We start from the raw sequence: 20,388 nt of genomic DNA, 5'->3' as shown, positions 1-20,388 counted from the left end.
GGCACTTGATCAATATAACATTTTCTCCAACTTGTGCCATTTTGTATAGATGAATTATTAGACCATTTGAGCATGTTCACAAGGTTTGAGAACATTTGGACATGTGTGGCAATGTGAAGTTGCTCAAACTTCAAAATGGACAGAAATGGTTTTGAGGGGATTTCATGGGGTTATACTATTATCCATGACATGATACTTGTCAAGATCATCAAACATGTCATATGTGACATTCTAGAATTTTCTTGGAATTTTTGGAGAATTTTTCCTTTGTAAATATTTCAAAAGCTTGAAATATCCAGAAATGGTTTTTGAGGGATTTAACCAATATTTTGAACATGACCATGTGTTGAAACTCTTATATATGGACAATATATGTTCATTGAGTTTCCCTAGGTTTTACCAAATATTTTTAAAGCATAAAAATAATTTTAACCTATTAAAGACCATTTCTGGCCTAAAGAAAAAGCCTTTAAATAAAATAGGAAAATAGCTTTTAAAATTATATTTTTGTGGTTTATGGGAGTCCTACATCTAACAGGATTCAAATATACCCTTTGAAATATTTTTCATACCACAAATCAAGTACGTGCAGTGTAATCCTCAATTCAGGGGGTTTTGGAAAACTAATTTTAGAAAATACTTTTTGGCCAAATTATTTTTGTAAGAAAATACTATATTGCACTATACACATGGCATGATCATTGGGCAGAATTTTGGGGCAAAGAGATAAAGTACAGAAGGTGGAGTTGTGTTGACTTTAAAGAGCACTTGAAAACACAGAGAGAAAACCAACTCAACTAAAAAGTCAAATAATGCAAAAGTTTTTGTCAAACCACAATTTATCATGATTTATCATCTTAAGTGTTGTGCCATGAAAATCAGGGTGTGATAGACCTACCCCCCTTACAAGAATCTCGTCCCCGAGATTCCCAAACTAGGCGTAGGAAGGAATACGGAACTTAGATGCGGGGCAGTCTTCACGTCCTCATAATGCTTCTGCTTCCGTGTGGTGCTCCATTGAATCTTGAAGTACCTGGTGTTGTAGCTTCATGTATGACGCTCTCGGTTGATCCATGTTGCTAAGGGTCTCTCGCGTTAGGTCGGGTTGGATCAGGCTGGAGGTCGATGGCTCGGTGGTCAATGCCCTCGTAGAGATAGGGCAAGTTAGGAAGTTGGAAACACTTCCGGGGTTGTGATGCATGGAAAGCGTTGTGCACATCAGGTTACTCAGGTGGTAACTCCAGCTGGTAACTATCTCCTCTTCGTCTCGTAGTGATCTCAAAGGGGGTTGTTAAATCTTGGAGTGATCTCGAAGGGGGTCGATGAATCTTGGTGTTGGTCTCCTTGTCATGGAAATGCTTGGTTCCTTAGGGAGAAGTTGCTTGCAGATACACATGGTCTATGACGCGGAAGTATACTTCTTGAAGATGGTGGTTGGTGTAGTTCTTCCTCCTAGACATGACGATCTTCAGATGTTCCTTGACCATCTCAACGATTCTTCTTCCGTCTTCGGGTAGACAAGTATGTCATCAAAGGAAGATGACAACTAACTTGTCCAAGCACTCCATGAAGTCTATGGGGTACGTAAAGTGGGATGAGGCATTGGTGGTGGTCACGGTTGAGTATCGGCCAAGGTCTTATCGATTTAGAGCCAAAGCCCAAGGTCAGGATCTGACCATGTTGTAGCTTGGTATTGCATAAGGGTTTCAAGGATTCTAGTGTGCGAGTGGATGTTTATCATCCCATCCTTGAGCACAGTTTCTGAGATGCCAATTGTTCTATATCCTCATGGCTTCCGCGAGGAGGTCTTACAGAATCATACATGTCAACCATCCCCAAACTCATATATATGCAAAACTCCATTGACAGAACACACAAGCTCCCAAGCTTGAATTAATCATGACAATCCAAGTGCTCATCCTATCCTTCCAAGGTCCAAGATAGTGCATCTCTATCTTAAGTAAACACGTCGTATGCCACTCCAAGATCTTGTTACCTTTCTATGAGTCAACCCCAATAGTCCATTAACTTACATCAACAACTACCTAATCCATTAATTCTACAAATCCAGTGTCCATGGTGTTCCACACGATCTTCTAATGTCCTATAATCCCCAAATACTTGAAAGAGCTATATTTACTATAGTCAGTCCACCAATTCCCATCACTGGGGTGAAGTAACTCCAAGATCAAGCTCATACAGATTCATACAGATTCCACCAAGAAACATGGTATCATGATCGAGACCATCAGTCTAAATCCAATTTACTCCTAACCATGTAGACTTACTCAGCATCTATACTCAACTAGGCTCACCTATTTAAATCCAAATCTTGTGTACAATGAGAATTTCCACACTTTCCCCCAAGTCATTATCGTAATATCAACTATCTCCTATCAATATCCACTGGCTTAGTCAAATCCTTATACATCCGAGAATTTCAGCTTGCGATCATAATTGTCCTACTAAATCCAATTTACTCAGGGGCAATGAAAGTTATGCTACTCTATTAACTGATCCCACCAAGTTCAACTACCAACATGAAAGCCTCATAATCCACCAAAGAGTCTCAGATGATCCCGCAAAGTCATTGATATAAACTCATCAAGTCATTTGTCCTCTCTTCCTATATCCTCAATTTGGTCCCTCGTATGGCATCGTCAGTTTTGGTGCTATCTTAGGGTGACAATGTGCTCGTTCACTATGTCCACTAGTTCCATAATGAACCCAGTGTTGTGCAAGGTTATAGAGGCTTAACTGGTCCGCTTGCAATTTTGTGGGTTAAGAATTTGGTTGAAGATTCGAACTGGGTATCTTGTGAAGTCTCGAAGGGTCTAGGAATGGGTTTCTAGTTTGGAGGGTTAAATCATAATTCTACGGGGTTGCACTTGATCGTGGAGGTTGTAGCAGAAGTCTTCATTGCTAGTCGGTTGTCGAGGCAGAATCCTTAGTGTATATTGTCTTGCCGGTCTTCAGTTGAGGAGAGAGATGAGAGGGAAAAGTAGCATAGAGGAGGGGGATGCCAAAAAGGGGGTTCTACATAGCAAGTGCAAACAAACAAGTGTTGAAAGGGCCAAACAACAGAAACAAGGTAAGGAAGGTGATATAGTCGCGTACTTGTTGCCTAGGGCAAAAGTTGCGACCTATCTTAAAACACAAACAAATAAAAACAAGCAACACACAATCACGGTTCTATTTGAACCATCATACGGACTCGACTGTGCATAGGGGGTACACGACTCATCCTACCCTTGGGGTTCTCGAACTCAGTAGTCGTGCCTTGTGCCTCATGCAGTCTTCTGAGTTTTCCTCAGGTGTTGCTACGTCTCTTATAGTTGTTCGATGAAACGATCTGGGTTGAGCCTGAAGAGTCTTCAACAACTTCTCGCATGTTGAAGTGATGGGGTGAAGGTGGCTCCTCATAGCTGGCATTGACTCGGTCTTCTGTTGTCTTCTTAATCATGACGATCCCTTTTGCCTTTTTAAGGCGTCAAGGGTTTCGGGTAAGCAATCATTTATGCAATGACATTAACAAGGCATAATAGAGGTCCAACCTATCAGTTACGTTGATGACAACATCGATACCAAGAGCGGGGGATGAAGAGAACCGTTTTCCTGCTCACTATAGTGAGGCGGACCAAATGGCTAGGTTCTCATCCACCGGTGGTTGCCGATACAGCAACGGTAGTGACAGGGTTACTCTATTAGTGATGTATATCATGATCTTGCATATCCTATGCCCTGATCATCGTAGGCTAAGGTTGCATCATCTTGGGGCAGTGTCAAGGGTGTCACCATCTCCTGGGTCTTCATGTCCTCATTCCTCGAGGATGTATCTTCTGTTGGTATCGTCTTGTTGTGGTGTCGCCAATCTTGTGTTCGGGAGATGTGGGTGAATGTCTGGCAATGCATCTTCCTTCTAGATTATCCTCGAGGATTGCAAGGAATCCAGTGGTTAGGGGCATAAGGGTTCTAGCGACCAAAAGTTTTGAAGGGGAAGCGACCAATAAGGAATGTATACCTTAGTTTTTGAAAAAATAAGAAGGGAAGACAAGTACAGATAGTTTTAAAAACTAGTAGTAGTTTTGGAAATTGTTTTACCCTAACTAACGACCATGCTAACTAAGGCTTCCTACAGTCAGGATGGCTCTGATACCAGCTTTGTGGGGACCCAGACTCATAGGTCGTGATCACCGAATGCACGTGTACAGTGATCCCAGATATCAATGCTCACTGAACACCCAGAAGCTGAATAACAAGAGTCTTACATCCATTCATACCGTCTTACATAAATTATGACCATTATGGTCAAGTCTTGAGTATAACTTCGCAGTGGAAATCTTCGTCGATAACTTGGACCCATGCCATCTACCTTAACCCTACAGGCATTCTGACCGGGAAGCATCCTAGCTCGCATGTTCGTCACCAAGGCACTCTTCATTATATCCTGTTCTTTCATGCCTGGCAAATAAAATAACCAGTGGCAAGCCAATGAGTAATTTGAATGTACTCGCAAGCAACCCATGTTTTGGTTCAAGATACAACAATGCATGATATAGGTAAATTTTTGCAGAAAGCTAGTTTTGAGTGCAATGACATGTTCAACAACTTGTAAGAAATGCATCAGGAGAATTCAAGCAACCATGATGACAGGTTACAGATATCAACATAAATAGAGAGGGCATCAACCCAACTCAATCATGTCAAGTCCTTTGACTTGACCCAAGTAGATCTTCCCATCCAAACACACACTGGTTTGTGAAGCTCTGGACGTAGTTTAAGCAGCACTGCCCAACTATCCTTGACCGTGGACACGGCTATTCGAATAGTTTGACACTCTGCAGAGGTTGCGCACTTTACCCACAAGATCGGGGAACTTCCATGTCATCCATGACCCGCGATACCTCAAGTACCCGGGGTAAGCACCCGATCACCATCTTTCCCTAGACGACACTAACAAGGAGTCCACTCATTGTTCCGTATCCTCACGATGTACATCATACGAGACTCACTCGAGATCATAACATCCCAGAGGGGACGCAACGGTGTATCCGGTGCCCTGCGAAAACATTCATGGCCGCCCTACCTGGCACGACCCCGTCCCGAGAGAGAACACCAGCTCTCGCCCATCACTAGTACTACGGGCTCCAAGCTAGTATCGGCCTAGGTAATCAATAATGCCCTTTCCCATACAAGGGTAGAGTGGTTGTGCATGTAGGGTTGGGACAGTCGACAAATCTTAAATCTAATCCATTTTCAAAAACAACACACACTTGCCCCGGTAAACCACTTCGTCATCAAGTGGTTACCCATCTCATCATCTCCCTCGGGCATAAGTGGCACCCGACGGGGTTTTCGAAAAGTCTTTCGAAAATACTTTGTCTCCTTCACCATGCATATACCCGTCCCTTTTTGCGTAGCATCTACTTTCGCATCCTATCTACTCCCACCGGCATAACCCTCATAAGAAGGTAGGGTCATGCACAATGCAAGTATCAACGAGGAAGTACGGTGGCAAACCATCAAAGTGGTTACCACCTCATCATAATTCCGTTGCAACAACAATATGGTGCTATATGACATGCATAAAAAAGGGTTTCATAGACATGGTCAAAGGGCTGCTTGCCTGTTTTAACAAAGTCTTCGAGGTCTTCAAATATCCCTGGTCCAACTTCGAGCATTTCGTCTACTTCTTCAACTATCGTCGAAAGCAACCATAATAAGCAACACAACAAGGCAGAAAATAAAAGTGCTCTAAAAATGTAAGTTGGACTTTTCTAGGATATCTTTGGTCATATGAGGGATGAGCAAAGTAGTTTAATTGGGATTTGATCTATGGATATCTCTGAACATTTCAATATGATGGAATCAAGGGATTTGTGGATTTGGAAGAAGTGCACAAAAGAATTACTTTTGAAAAATGAGCAAAGGCACCCATTTCACAAGGAACAATTTTAGAAGCACCTAGGAGTTCGTTTCACTGGATTTGGAGTACAAATGATTCTCCTATGAATTTGCAAAGTTGGCAATATATGGAGAAGTGGACCAATATTCTATGTGGCGTAGAAAGTACTAGGAAAAATGTTCCAAAACTAAGTTTTGAACTTATAAGCATCTAAGAATTTGAATCATGGAATTTGGATAAAAAATGGGCTCTCTGTGATTTTCTAAAGTTCATCACAGAAATGGAAAAAAACAAGATTTGATAAATGTTTGTGAAGAAAAAGTTCCTGGAAAAATGTGCAAGTTGCACCATGATATAGATCATGATTTTATGAGCTACTAGAAATTTGAATCATCAAATTTGGAGTCCAACTGAATTCTCTAGATATTTTACAATATTTATAAAAAGAGAAAAAGGAAGAAAAGATGTCAACCTTATAAAGCGCACTGGGCGAAGCCCAGCTAAACGGCGCCTACTAGGCTCGGCCCAGTGGCTCAGCTGCGTGAGGGAGGAGGTGACGCCGAAGGCGCACTACAGGAGAGCGCCACCCAGCGGGGCAAGCAGATCGGCTTGATGCCGTTTCCACTTAACCCGATTAGTGGGCCGGCTCGGTCACCTTTGCCGCTGACGGGCGGGCCCCCTGCCAGCTAGCGGGGTGGTCGTCCGCTACCTCGCGCCTGAGGAAGAGGAGCGACAGGGGAGGCACGGCCGAGCGGCACCGGCGCCCGTCCCGGCGGCTCCGGTCACCTGCGATGGTGCCCAACACACCGGAGGACTCAGCGCAGTGCGCCGATCCCGTCCATTTGCTTCGGGCCTATGGAGGAGCTCGGGATATCACGAATTTTGGCGGCGGCCGACGGCGATTCTTTGGCTGTGGAGGACGATAGGGTACGCATGAGAGAGAGAGGGCTAATCCAGAAGGACTAGGGGAGGGGAGAGAGTGAATGGAGATGAGGGAGAGACAAGGGGAGGCCCTATAAGGCGAGGCCATGCTGCACCATGAGCCAAGCTCATGGGTGCCCGCGGAAATCGCGGTGGCGATCGAGGGAGGGTTCCTAGATGGGTCAGTGGCGCTCGTGGAGTTCGTCCAGGAGCGAGGGAGGTGATAGGGGGAGAGGGGCAAGGTCAGAGGCGGGCCAGCCGCGTGGCCAGGGAGTGGCTGAGTCGGGCGGTGCTCGGGCACGCGACGACGGGATCAAAGGAGAGGGAAGGAGGAGGGGGCCGACCGTGTAGCGTGTCACGCACGCCGAGGCGGCCTCGGGGGACACGTTCCCGGCGCCCAAGGTCGACGGGAGAATCGGGCAGAGGGCGGCTACAGTGCCTTGGTGCACTGTAGCATGCTCCAGAGCGCGGCCATTGCATGCCATGGCATGCAAATGGTTTCCTGCGCGTGGGCAAGCCTGTGCACTAGCTCCAGGGAGTTTCTAATATGCTCCATAAAGCTTAGTAGTTAAGGCAAGTCCATAAGAAAGAAGGGGGGAGGGAAAAGAGGTGATGCCATGGTGAAAAGGGAGGGGTAAACCAGGGTTTTACCCTCCTCAATTATTGAATCAGGGTTGGAGTTTTTTACTGGAGGTAGAAGGGAACTAGGAGGGGTTGTGGTAAAAAGATAAGGCCATGGAGATTAGTGGAAGTGGTCAAAAATGGAATTTTGGTAAGGTGGCAGAAGGTGTTTGTTGCTAGTTTGGGCAGGTAAACGAATTCCATTTGGCATGAGACTCTAGAGGGTGAAATGGCACATACAATTAGGGCCTTCCACCAACTTTGAGCTCATTTGGGCAAAGTTCACAATGTAACTTTTGTAAACCGTAGACATCAACAGAAATGGACTTGTGTAGATCAAGTTGAGCAAATTACTTCTCCCTGATGCACCACTTGGTGTAGTGGCCTCATTTGGTCATGTGAACATGCTCAACAAAGTTGGGGTCAAGGAGAGAAAGTTGGTAGTACAAAGTTGTTCAAATTTGATTCTGGTCAGAGAGGGTTTTGGGGCACTTGATCAATATAACATTTTCTCCAACTTGTGCCATTTGGTATAGATGAATTATTAGACCATTGGAGCATGTTCACAAGGATTGAGAACATTTGGACATGTTTGGCAATGTAAAGTTGCTCAAACTTCAAAATGGACAGAAATGGTTTTGAGGGGATTTCATGGGGCTATACTATTTTCCATGACATGATACTTGTCAAGATCATCAAACATGTCATATGTGACATTCTAGAATTTTCTTGGAATTTTTGGAGAATATTTCCTTTGTAAATATTTCAAAAGCTTGAAATATCCAGAAAGGATTTTTGAGGGATTTAACCAATATTTTGAGCATGACCATGTGTTGAAAATCTTATATATGGACAATATATGTCCACTGAGTTTCCCTAGGTTTTACCAAATGTTTTTAAAGCATAAAAATAATTTTAACCTATTAAAGACCATTCCTGGCCTAAAGAAAAGGCCTTTAAATAAAATAGGAAAATAGCTTTTAAAATTATATTTTTGTGGTTTATGGGAGTCCTACATCTAATAGGATTCAAATATACCATTTGAAATATTTTTCATACCCCGAATCAAGTACTTGCAGTGTAATCCTCAATTCAGGGGGTTTTGGAAAACTAATTTTATAAAATACTTTTTGGCCAAATTATTTTTGTAAGAAAATACTATATTGCACTATACACATGGCATGATCATTGGGCAGAATTTTGGGGCAAAGAGATAAAGTACAGAAGGTGGAGTTGTGTTGACTTTAAAGAGCACTTGAAAACATAGAGAGAAAACCAACTCAACTAAAAAAATCAAATAATGCAAAAGTTTTTGTCAAACCACATTTTATCATGATTTATCATCTTAAGTGTTGTGCCATGAAAATCAGGGTGTGACACCTTACGACACTCATGACCCGCTTGTGTGCGGGCGAGGACAGCTGGCTAGCTCGTAGCAACATCCTCTCAAGCAAGCCTGGGACTTCTGAACCAAGAGATAACAATGGCAAGCCCAGACGCAGCAAACACAAGCGTCATAATAATGGCGACAACGCCGAAGACACGACCGTCAATGCCGGATTCAGCAGCTCTACTACCGGTCAAAGGAAGAAACTATTCAAAAGAAATAGTCCGGGCACGTCAAGTTTGGACCGTATGCTCGACCGTCCATGCCAAATTCACGGCACCCCGGGAATACCAGCCAATTATACCAACAGAGAATGCTGGGTCTTCAAACAAGCCGGCAGGACAGGTGCCAAAAACAAGGAGAACGGGTCGCAAAGCAATGAAGATGACGAGGAGCCCCGGCCACCGAACACAGGAGGGCAAAAGAAATTTCCCCCGCAAATGAAAACGGTGAACATGATAAACGCCACCCATATTCCCAAGCGGGAGCGAAGATGCACATTTAGGGATGTCGACGCAATGGAGCCAGTCTCCCCAAAATATAACCTATGGTTGTCTGGCCCGATCACCTTTGACTGTACAGATCGTCCGGCCAATACCAGCAAGGGCAATTGAGCCGCACTAGTCCTTGACCAAATAATTGACGGATTTCACCTCACACAAGTCCTTATGGATGGAGGCAGCAGTCTGAACCTGTTGTATCAGGACACAATGCGCAAGATGGGTATCGATCTTTCAATGATCAAACCCACTAAAACCACCTTTAAACGTGTTATACCAGGTGTGGAGGCCGGTTGTACAGGCTCCATCACTCAGGAGGTAGTCTTTGGACCACTAGATAATTACCGCAACGAAGAGTTAATCTTCGACATCGTCCCTTTTCGCAGCATCTATCATGCATTGCTCGGACGAACCGCGTTTGCTCGATTCAACACGGTGCCACATTACACCTACCTTAAGCTCAAGATGCCCGGTCTGGTGCGGTGTCATAACAGTTAAGGACAAGGCCGAACGCTCCCTCCATACCGAAGAGTACACCACCGCCTTAACAGTAGAAGCATAGAGTGCCATCTTTCAATCGAACCTTGAGTCGACAGCCAAGCTTCCGGACACCATCAAAGGAGTCCAAACTACTTCGTGGCAGGATAGCCCGGCTCATCAAGAGCTCAATTAAACACTCCGGCAGTAGACGGAGGCAAAGCTAGGATAGTCCACACAATGCGGCTTAACCACTCCGTGGCACACAAATGTTATTTGCATTTTCTTTGCAGGTCCACTTTTGTGTAGGCCATGACTGGAGACATGGCGACCAGACCCATGAACGGACAAATATACCAAGAAGGGAAATAGCTCGAACGTGTAAAGGAATCCTTAGATATTCCCCTCGATGACCATCCGATTACAACCCGGATCTGCACACAACTTCCCTCCCCTAGTCTCAGCAGGTTCTGAAGTCATATTTCTTTTCATCACACTATTTGCACTCGTACGCATCGACGTATTATTCAATTACAACATGTGGCTTTATATGATGCTTACTTGTTGTTCCTTTTTATTGATATTCTTTGTTAAAAGGCATCCGTACACTACGACACGCCTTAATATGCCAGTGTAACGCCCCGAGACCGACGCTCCAGAAGACTTCCAGCTACTCCGAGTTTTGTCGTGTGATTTGTTTTGTTTGTGCATTCATCATGTCATCTCTTGCATTGCATCATGTCATCATGCCAGCATGCCATTTAATTTTTATAACTCTTCTAAATAAATTTTCTGGATTTTTTCGATCCATTTAAATCGAGGGAATTCACTTGTGATTTCTCTTTATAACTTATTAAAGCCTCTCAATATTATTAGGGAGCTATATTAAATATTTCTTTATTTTGGAAATCACCAAAACACACTTGCAAAATAATTCCCCATGCTTTTGTTATCTCACCTCTTGACCTCAAACTTTGTCCAATAAATTATTTCATCATTTTCCGGAGCCCCGCCGAAATCCTCAACATTTTTGGACACTTCAAAAACATAGTCCTAGTTCAAACCCATTTGAATATCAAATGAGTTTGTATTTAAATCTTTCGGTCATGCCCACTTCTATTTTCCTGGTTCCAGCTCATTTTTGTGAGCCGGGAAAATTATCCGTGTGTCCAACTTCTTCCCCTAACCTCTCTTTCTTTCTTTCTTAATCTCCATATTTTTTCTTTTCTTTTAGTAGTGAGAGAGCGCCCAGCCCAGCTGCAACATGTGCCTAAGCCGGCCCAAGGCCCAGCCGTGCCCCCTCTAACCCTAGCGCAGGGGAGAGCTCAGCTCAATCCCATCTCTCCCTCTCGTTCTCGTGCCCGCTGCCACACGCGCAGCGCCGACCCTCTCTCCCTCTCCTCGCGCCCGACCCATCCCCCTCCACGCGCAGCCCTCGAACCCCCCCTCGCTCCACCGCGCTGGTGACCCATCGGGGCAGCCAACTCCGGCGGCTCTGCGTCCCCTGCGCCTGTGCCCCCCTCTGCCTCGCCTTCTCCTCCCTCGCGCCTCCGCCTCTGCCCAGCTTGCCCCGCCTCGTTCCAGGATGGATCGGGTGTTCCCGCGCCTCCTCCTCGCCAAGTCTTTGTCGCCCGAGTGCTCGAGGAGAGGAGCTCCTCGAGCACCTGCGCCCGCATCAGTCGGCCTCCTTCCTCTCCTCCATGGCGCCTCCTCGCCGCCCGAGACCTGCAGCCCCGTGCCTCCCTCCCGTGTCGGGTTTGAGCAGGAGCTCCCCGAGTTGGTGCTCGTCCCTCTCCTCCACGCCCCTGCCGTCCCCGCGCCCTGCTGCCTCCTAGAGTGCCGCACCATCACCGTTCGTCTTCAACCGCGGGACCGCAGTCCTCCTCCAACCTCGTCCAGATCCGGATGGCCTCCGCCGCCCTTGCCGTTCTCCGTCGTTGCAGGACCCGCGCCATCCTCTGCTTCCTCTATGGTGACCAGGAGCCACCTCGCCCGCGCGTCTCCTCCACCATCAGCCTGCAATGCCCGAGCGGAGCCGAGCTCCTCCCGGTCCCAATGGTGCTGCGACCCCATCACTATTCCTGCTGGCCATCGCCGAGTTACTCCAGGACCCGTGGAGTCATGCACGGGAAAACCAAGTCTAAAGACTACCATGGACGTGTGCCTGTTGTCACCTGGATCGTCAAGTACCGTCTCCGGGATTCACCAAGTACCACGACTGCAGCCGGTGTGCATTTTTGTCAAGTCCGACTACACGTGTACGACTACATCCGAGGTGGATTTCGTCAAGTCCCCCTTCGGATGCGCCAAGTTCGACTACATGATGCATCAAGTACCTCTACCAACGACCCCGGTCATCTACGAAAACGTGTACGGCTACACGACGACCCACCAAGACCCTGAACAACTACCGCCACCGCCGTGTACCACTACTTCCACTATCGTCGCCACGTGAACAACTACTTCCCTCGACGACTCGAACCGCTCCGAAAACGCACGCTTCGAAGGTATAAGCCCCGAGACGATCAACCGTGGACCGAATGAATGAGTGTTGTATGAGATGCTCGTGTTTGCACCGTGCACGTTTGTCTTTGCACGTTCCTCCTCGTTTGCCATGCCGCCGACCCATGGGAACCCGGTAACCGGGATCACCCCATCATCTTGCATGACTCGCTCACGCTCACTTCCTTTTGCATCGGTATCTCCATGAGCTACCGGAACCGATATGTTGCCGTGGCATCATTTTCGGATATGTTGCCGTGGCATCATTTTCGGATATGTTGCCGTGGCACCATTTTCGTTTCGCCGCCGTGGCACCCTTTTCGTTCCGCCATGGTGACCAAATGCCTCGTATCATGGTCATGTTAAAATTTTCTTAAAATTGCATAAAACTTGTATATGTCATCCGCATCATGTTAACAATAATTAAAATGCTTAAAATTGTGTTTGCATTAAACTACTAAATGACATGGGGACTTTCCGGAATTGTTGTTTGTTGTTCTGGCCTCATTTAAACTTGCCTAAATAGTTAGTTCAATTATGTTTCACCTCTTGTCATGGTTAACAACATTTAATATTGTTGTGTTCCTAAACGAGAGAGAACTAAATAATTGTTGTGGTGTTCCGACAATGTGCAACCCGTCGCATATTGAGCTTCACTTAACTTGTAGTGTTGTTTGTGCATATTGCCATGCCATGCCTCATTAAACCGGACATGCATCATACTTGATTGTGCATCATGCCATGACTATGCTTGTGTGTTTACCGTGTTGTTTGCTTCTTTCCGGTTTGCTTCTCTCGTTAGCTTCGGTTTCGTTCCAGAGTTGTGAGGATTTGTTCAACTATGTCCATTTGTCTTCTTCATGGACTCGTTCTTCTTCCTATCAGGATTTCAGGCAAGATGACTATTACCCTCGATATCACTTCTATCTTTGCTTGCTAGTTGCTCCGTTCTATCGCTATGCTGCGCTACCTATCACTTGTTTACCATGCCTCCCAAATTGCCATGTCAGCCTCTAACTTTCTCACCCTTCCTAGCAAACCATTGCTTGGCTATGTTACCGCTTTGCTCAGCCCCTCTTATAGCATTGTTAGTTGCAGGTGAAGTTGAAGATTGCTCCATGATGGACATGACTATGTTGGGATATCACAATATCTCTTATTTAAGTAATGCATCTATATATTTGGTAAAGGGTGGAAGACTCCGGCCTTATGCCTGGTGTTTTGTTCCACTCTTGCCGCCCTAGTTTCCGTCATACCGGTGTTATGTTCCCGGATTTTGCGTTCCTTACACGGTTGGGTGATTTATGGGACCCCCTTGACAGTTTGCTTTGAATAAAACTCCTCCAGCAAGGCCCAACCTTGGTTTTACCATTTGCCTACCTAAGCCTTTTTCCCTTGGGTTCTGCAGACTCAAGGGTCATCTTTATTTTAACCCCCCGGGCCAGTGCTCCTTCGAGTGTTGGTCCGAACTGAGCTGCCTGCGGGGCCACCTTGGGGAAACTTGAGGGCTGGTTTTACTCGTAGCTTGACTTATCCGGTGTGCCCTGAGAACGAGGTATGTGCGACTCCTATCGGGATTTGTCGGCACATCGGGCGGCTTTGCTGGTCTTGTTTTACCATTGTCGAAATGTCTTGCGAACCGGGATTCCGAGTCTGATCGGGTCTTCCTGGGAGAAGGTATATCCTTCGTTGATCGTGAGAGCTTGTGATGGGCTAAGTTGGGTCACCCCTGCAGGGTATAATCTTTCGAAAGCCGTGCCTGCGGTTATAGGCTGATAGGAATTTGTTAATGTCCGGTTGTAGATAACTTGACACTTGACCTCTTTAAAATACATCAACAACGTGTGTAGCCGTGATGGTCTCTTCTCGGCGGAGTCCGGGAAGTGAACACGGTTTCTGGTTATGTTTAACGTAAGTAGGAGTTCAGGATCACCTCTTGATCATTGCTAGTTTTACAACCGTTCCTTTGCTTCTCTTCTCGCTCTTATTTGCGTATGTTAGCCACCATATATGCTTAGTCGCTGCTGCAACCTCACCACTTTACCCCTTCCTTTCCCATAAGCTTAAATAGTCTTGATCTCGCGGGTATTGAGATTGCTGAGTCCTCATGACTCACCAAATACTATCACATCAGTTGCAAGTGCCGATGATACCAGTGCAGGCGATGCAACCGAGCTCAGATGGGAGCTCAATGAAGACCTTGGTCGTTATTATGTTTTGTTTCATGTTGATCAGTAGTGGAGCCCAGTTGGGTCGATCGGGGATCTAGCAGTTGGGTTATCTTCTTTTCTTTTGGCTTCGTCCGTAGTCGGACTATATGTGTGTACTCTGAATGATGTATGATTTATTATATGTTCATTGTGTGAAGTGGTGATTGTAAGCCAACTCTTTATCCCATTCTTGTTCATTACATGGGATTGTGTGAAGATGACCCTTCTTGCGACAAAACCACAATGCGGTTATGCCTCTAAGTTGTGCTTCGACACGTGGGAGATATAGCCGCATCGTGGGTGTTACAAGTTGGTAATCAGAGCCATCCCCGACTTAGGAGCCCCCTGCTTGATTGTTTGCTGGCGTTGTTGAGTCTAGAAAAAAATGTTTTGAGTCTTAGGATTATATATATCGGAGAGTAGGATTCTTTTTACTCCTCAGTCCCTTCGTCGCTCTGGTGAGGTCTCCTGACGTAGATGTTTTGACTTTCCTCTCCTCAAATTTCACTAAATTTTTTTTAGGATCACGCGGGTATCTTGGAATCGTTCCGATGGTTTTGTGACGAGAACATTGTTCTTAATGCCTCCTATCTATTATGTGGCATTGACCCGGGGAGTTGAGCTCCGAGGTGTTGTCGTCACAATTTTATCGTTGCAGTTCTGGAATACCTGAGTTTTGCCGACATCGAAAATCTCTTTTATGCAGTTGTTGGTGAGATAACCTCGACGCCACCTAGTACTAGGGTGGGGGTTCGGGAGTATTGCCATAACTCGTATAACGGATGCTTTTCGAAGGTTGAGGTACATGATTTCCGAAGGTTTCGTGGTTATGTGTTGACGGATGGATACAGCTTGGATGTAGGTATTGTTAGTTTTGGGTGAGATATATGTTGCTTCCCCTGTATCCCTAACACCAGATTGCATAACCAGAAAATTTCGGGAGTTTTATAGGTGGGAATCCAAGTAGCTCCTAGAATATCTTTTCGATAGATGCATGATACGAGATTGGGGTTTGACGTCTAGTGGTCCGCCTTTCCACGGTCGTTTTTACAGTGGTCTCGTTGTGTCTTAAAGAACCCTTGGCTATGCTGGTTCGGGGACACTTCGTATGTCATGTGCACTGCCTTGTACATGATGGTGATGTACAATCGAGCCCGTGTGGGCCCCACAACGAAAACTTCGGACGAAATCTCTATCATATGTTTGTTCCGGCTTATTCTGCAAGCCAAATCCTTTGTTTTGTTTTATATGTGGTATTTGAGTTGCTTCGAAGTCAAATGTTGAATCCATACCTTTCCTAAACGGTGTTCTCATATTGCTATGTGAATACTTATCCTTCTTGATCATCGAGGTTGTCATGTTAATTCTTTTCCAACCGGTGTGCTTCTCTTCAAGTGATTCCGATCATTTCAACATCCGCAAGATCAATTCTAAGTTTTCTCAACGGTGTTTGTTTCGTTCATCCCAAGTTGTCTTTGTTTTTCCCCACCCTCCCACCCTTTTCTTCAAGGACTCAAATATCTTAATCAAGTATCCATCTTATGGATATGAAGTCTATCCATTCTTTTCCGTCAATGTTCTTATCCGGTGATTCTCAAGAAGATACTAACGGAGCTTCAAGTTTATTATTCTTCGTCTCTTTTCTTCTCCGGTGGATTTAACTCAAGCTTTCGGTGTTGATCATATCCTTTTCCTTGTTCAAATGCTATCCCATGCCGGTGCATCTCTTAATCGTTCACCTCTCTCTCTCTCTTCATATCTGAAGTGGCGAGGATATCTCAGAAGATTTGTGTCTCCATTATCAAGATCCGTTCAAGTTATTTTGAGGTTGTTATCTCATTCAAACCATTTAATTCAACCGGAGCAATCCCCCCTTTCAATCAATCGTTCAACGGTGTTTTCTTTTGAGTGGGCCCATAACCCACAGGTCTTTTCCCAGGATCTTACCTGACTCTTCTAACTTATCCGGAGCGATTCTCAAATTCTTTTCCAAGTTTGATGTAAGAATGAATTTTCATCAGTCATATTCTTTCTCCAAGATTGCTTTCAAAATATTTTCATCGTTGGTTCATCATTTCTATTCTTCTTTGTTCCGAAGTGCCTCAACAATGTTGGTGGTTCTCGTCATCATTCTCAGCATGTGAAGACCGAAGAAGAGTTCCTCTAAATCCTTACCCGTTCTTCCAGAGATTCGTGGTTCTAGCGTGATGCCATCCTCTCATAATTGTTTTCGATTGTGAGAATTCTTTTCACCCATCCAGAGCAATTCAGGAGTCTTTACAGTTTGATTCTCCAGAGCCCATCTTCTCAGAATTACTCATTCCAACTTTCAGTTCTCGTTCTCCAAATCTTACCGGTGCATTGTTCAAGTTTACTCTAGTCAGCTCATGATCTCTTTGTTCTCTTGTATCTAAATTCTGTCAAGTATCTTCATTCATTTTCCAATTCTTCCCGGTGATTTGTGCCTTTGCTACTTTCATTTTCAATTCTTACGGTGGTTCGTTCAACATTTCACTTCCTTCATTATCATATCAAATATTCGTTGTTTCCAAATCCCACAGGTGGTTCCATCTATACCTTCTCAAGTTTACGCTATATCTCTCTTAATTCTTTCTACGAGAATAAGTAGTATGCCAAATCCATTGCTTGTCATCAATTTAATTTGATGAAGGATAAGCATATAATAAATCTTATTCTTCTTTCCTCGAGGTGATTCAATTCTTTTCTTCCGGAGATTGTTCCTGATGAAGTAATTCTCGATTCTAGTGTTTCATCTTTTCTTTTCCGGAGCTCCAAGCTTTCTCGGTTATATCATCGCGAAGTTCCATCTAAATCATCGCAAGGCTTCACTTTGTGTTTTCAACTTCTCTTTCCTTTTGTTTTATCATCCTTTTATTCTTAGAGTTCTTCATGGAGGCTCTACATGAAGGTTCGTCAAGGATTCTTTTCATTCTTCAGTTGTTCTTCAAGATTTCTCTTGAAGTTATGACCCGTCAAGCTATACTCTAAAAATAAACATGGTGCTCAACACATGTTTTGTATTGAGGGGTTCAAGCATTCTTCATCTTACATTCCGAAGTGCAATTCCTTCTGTATTATCTTTTGAGGTGGTGTTATATCATTCTTGACAATTTCCTCCATGTTTCATGATTCATATGTTGTCAAGAACGAGGTATTTTAAATCCATCAATCTCTTCGTTGGAGTTATCTTGGTATAGATTTCACCTAAAGCCTTTCCTAAGGAATGTTGCTATTGTGATGCTTATCAATGATCCAAGTTTTCGCCTATCCTCTCGGCGAACGAAGTTTTCATCTCTTCTTTGATCTCAAGCAAGCAATTGTTTTTCGTTAGTGGCACAATTTCACCTCAAGTGTTGAGATGTTTCAATAAGTCCACTACAAGCTTGTCCTTTTCGTTGTTGGTTTTCCAACAACTCCGTTCTAACCTTCTTGGAAGGGTGCTTTCCAAGATCATTTGTGGCAGAAGTTGGCATTTTCTTCTCCGTTCCTTTATTTCAATGATCTACCGTCCATTCTTTCTTCCGGAGGCATTGTGATGTTGCTCTCCTTACTCATCTTCTCGAATTGAGGATAATGTTCTTTTCATGCCTATCCATTTAACCGGAATGTTGTGTCATCTCTTCAAGTTCTTTTCATCTTATCAAGTCATGCATCTCTTTTCAATCGGAGTGCTGTCCGAATTTGTTCTTCCTTGTTCCGTGTTTATCTTGTTTCAACCAGAGTGGTTCCAATTCCTTCTTGTCCATTGTACTGGTCATTCATAGCTTTGCAACCTCCAAGGTTCACATGGTGTTCCTTGTTGCTATTTTCTACAACACTGCTCTCAATTGTGTTCAACTCTGTTGTGTTCTTTCTTTCAACTTTTCAACCTCTCAAGGTTCTTTGGTTTCACTTATTTGTCGAAGAAGCAACTTAGTTTTGCCTCCTCTCTTCCTCTTCCGTTTCTCTCCGGTGCCATCCTAGATCTCGGGACGAGATCCTCTTGTAGTGGTGGAGTGTTGTAACGCCCCGAGACCGACGCTCCAGAAGACTTCCAGCTACTCCGAGTTTTGTCGTGTGATTTGTTTTGTTTGTGCATTCATCATGTCATCTCTTGCATTGCATCATGTCATCATGCCAGCATGCCATTTAATTTTTATAACTCTTCTAAATAAATTGTATGGATTTTTTCGATCCATTTAAATCGAGGGAATTCACTTGTGATTTCTCTTTATAACTTATTAAAGCCTCTCAATATTATTAGGGAGCTATATTAAATATGTCTTTATTTCGGAAATCACCAAAACACACTTGCAAAATAATTCCCCATGCCTTTGTTATCTCACCTCTTGACCTCAAACTTTGTCCAATAAATTATTTCATCATTTGCTGGAGCCCCACCGAAATCCTCAACATTTTTGGACACTTCAAAAACCTAGTCCTAGTTGAAACCCGTTTGAATATCAAATGAGTTTGAATTTAAATCTTTCGGTCATGCCCACTTCTATTTTTCCTGGTTCCAGCTCATTTTTGTGAGCCCGGGAAAATTATCCGTGTGTCCAACTTCTTCCCCTAACCTCTCTTTCTTTTCTTTCTTAATCTCCATTCTTTTTCTTTTCTTTTAGTAGTGAGAGAGCGCCCAGCCCAGCTGCAACATGTGCCTAAGCCGGCCCAAGGACCAGCCGCGCCCCCTCTAACCCTAGCACAGGGGAGAGCTCAGCTTGATCCCATCTCTCCCTCTCGTTCCCGTGCCCGCCGCCACACCCGCCAGCGCCCGACCCCCTCTCCCTCTCCTCGCGCCCGACCCCCATCTCCCTCCGCGCGCAGCCCTCGAACCCCCCTCGCTCCACCGCGCTGGTGACCCCATCGGGGCAGCCAACTCCCGCGTCTCTCCGTCGCCTGCGCCTGTGCCCCCCTCCGCCTTGCCTTCTCCTCCCTCGCGCCTCTGCCTCCGCCCAGCTCGCCCCGCCTCGTTCCAGGATGGATCGGGTGTTCCCGCGCCTCCTCCTCACCAAGTCTTCGTCGCCCGAGCGCTCGAGGAGAGGAGCTCCTCGAGCACCTGCGCCCGCATCAGCCGGCCTCCTTCCTCTCCTCCTCCATGGCGCCTCCTTGCTGCCCGAGACCTGCAGCCCCGTGCCTCCCTCCGCGGTCGGGCTTGAGCAGGAGCTCCCCGAGTTGGTGCTCGTCCCTCTCCTCCATGCCCCTGTCGTCCCCGCGCCCTGCTGCCTCCTAGAGTGCCGCACCGTCGCCGTTCGTCTTCAACCGTGGGACCGCAGTCCTCCTCCAACCTCGTCCAGATCCGGATGGCCTCCGCCGCCCTTGCCGTTCTCCGCCGTCGCAGGACCCATGCCGTCCTCTGCTTCCTCTACGGTGACCAGGAGCCACCTCGCCCGCGCGTCTCCTCCACCATCAGCCTGCAACGCCCGAGCGGAGCCGAGCTCCTCCCGGTCCCCATGGTGCTGCGACCCCATCACTATTCCTGCTGGCCATCGCCGAGTTATCCCAGGACCCGTGGAGTCATGCACGGGAAAACCAAGTCTGAAGACTACCGTGGACGTGTGCCTGTTGTCACCTGGATCGTCAAGTACCGTCTCCGGGATTCACCAAGTACCACGACTGCAGCCGGTGTGCATTTTTGTCAAGTCCTACTACACGTGTACGACTACATCCGAGGTGGATTTCGTCAAGTACCCCTTCGGATGCGCCAAGTTTGACTACATGATGCGTCAAGTACCTCTACCGACGACCCAGGTCATCTATGAAAACGTGTATGGCTACACGACGACCCGCCAAGACCCTAAACAACTACCGCCGACGCCGTGTACCACTACTTCCACTATCGTCGCCACGTGAACAACTACTTCC

This window comes from Triticum aestivum, chromosome 6B (assembly GCF_018294505.1).
Source record: "Triticum aestivum cultivar Chinese Spring chromosome 6B, IWGSC CS RefSeq v2.1, whole genome shotgun sequence".
NCBI classification, from domain to species: Eukaryota; Viridiplantae; Streptophyta; class Magnoliopsida; order Poales; family Poaceae; genus Triticum; species Triticum aestivum.
This window is presented reverse-complemented; position numbering follows the sequence as displayed.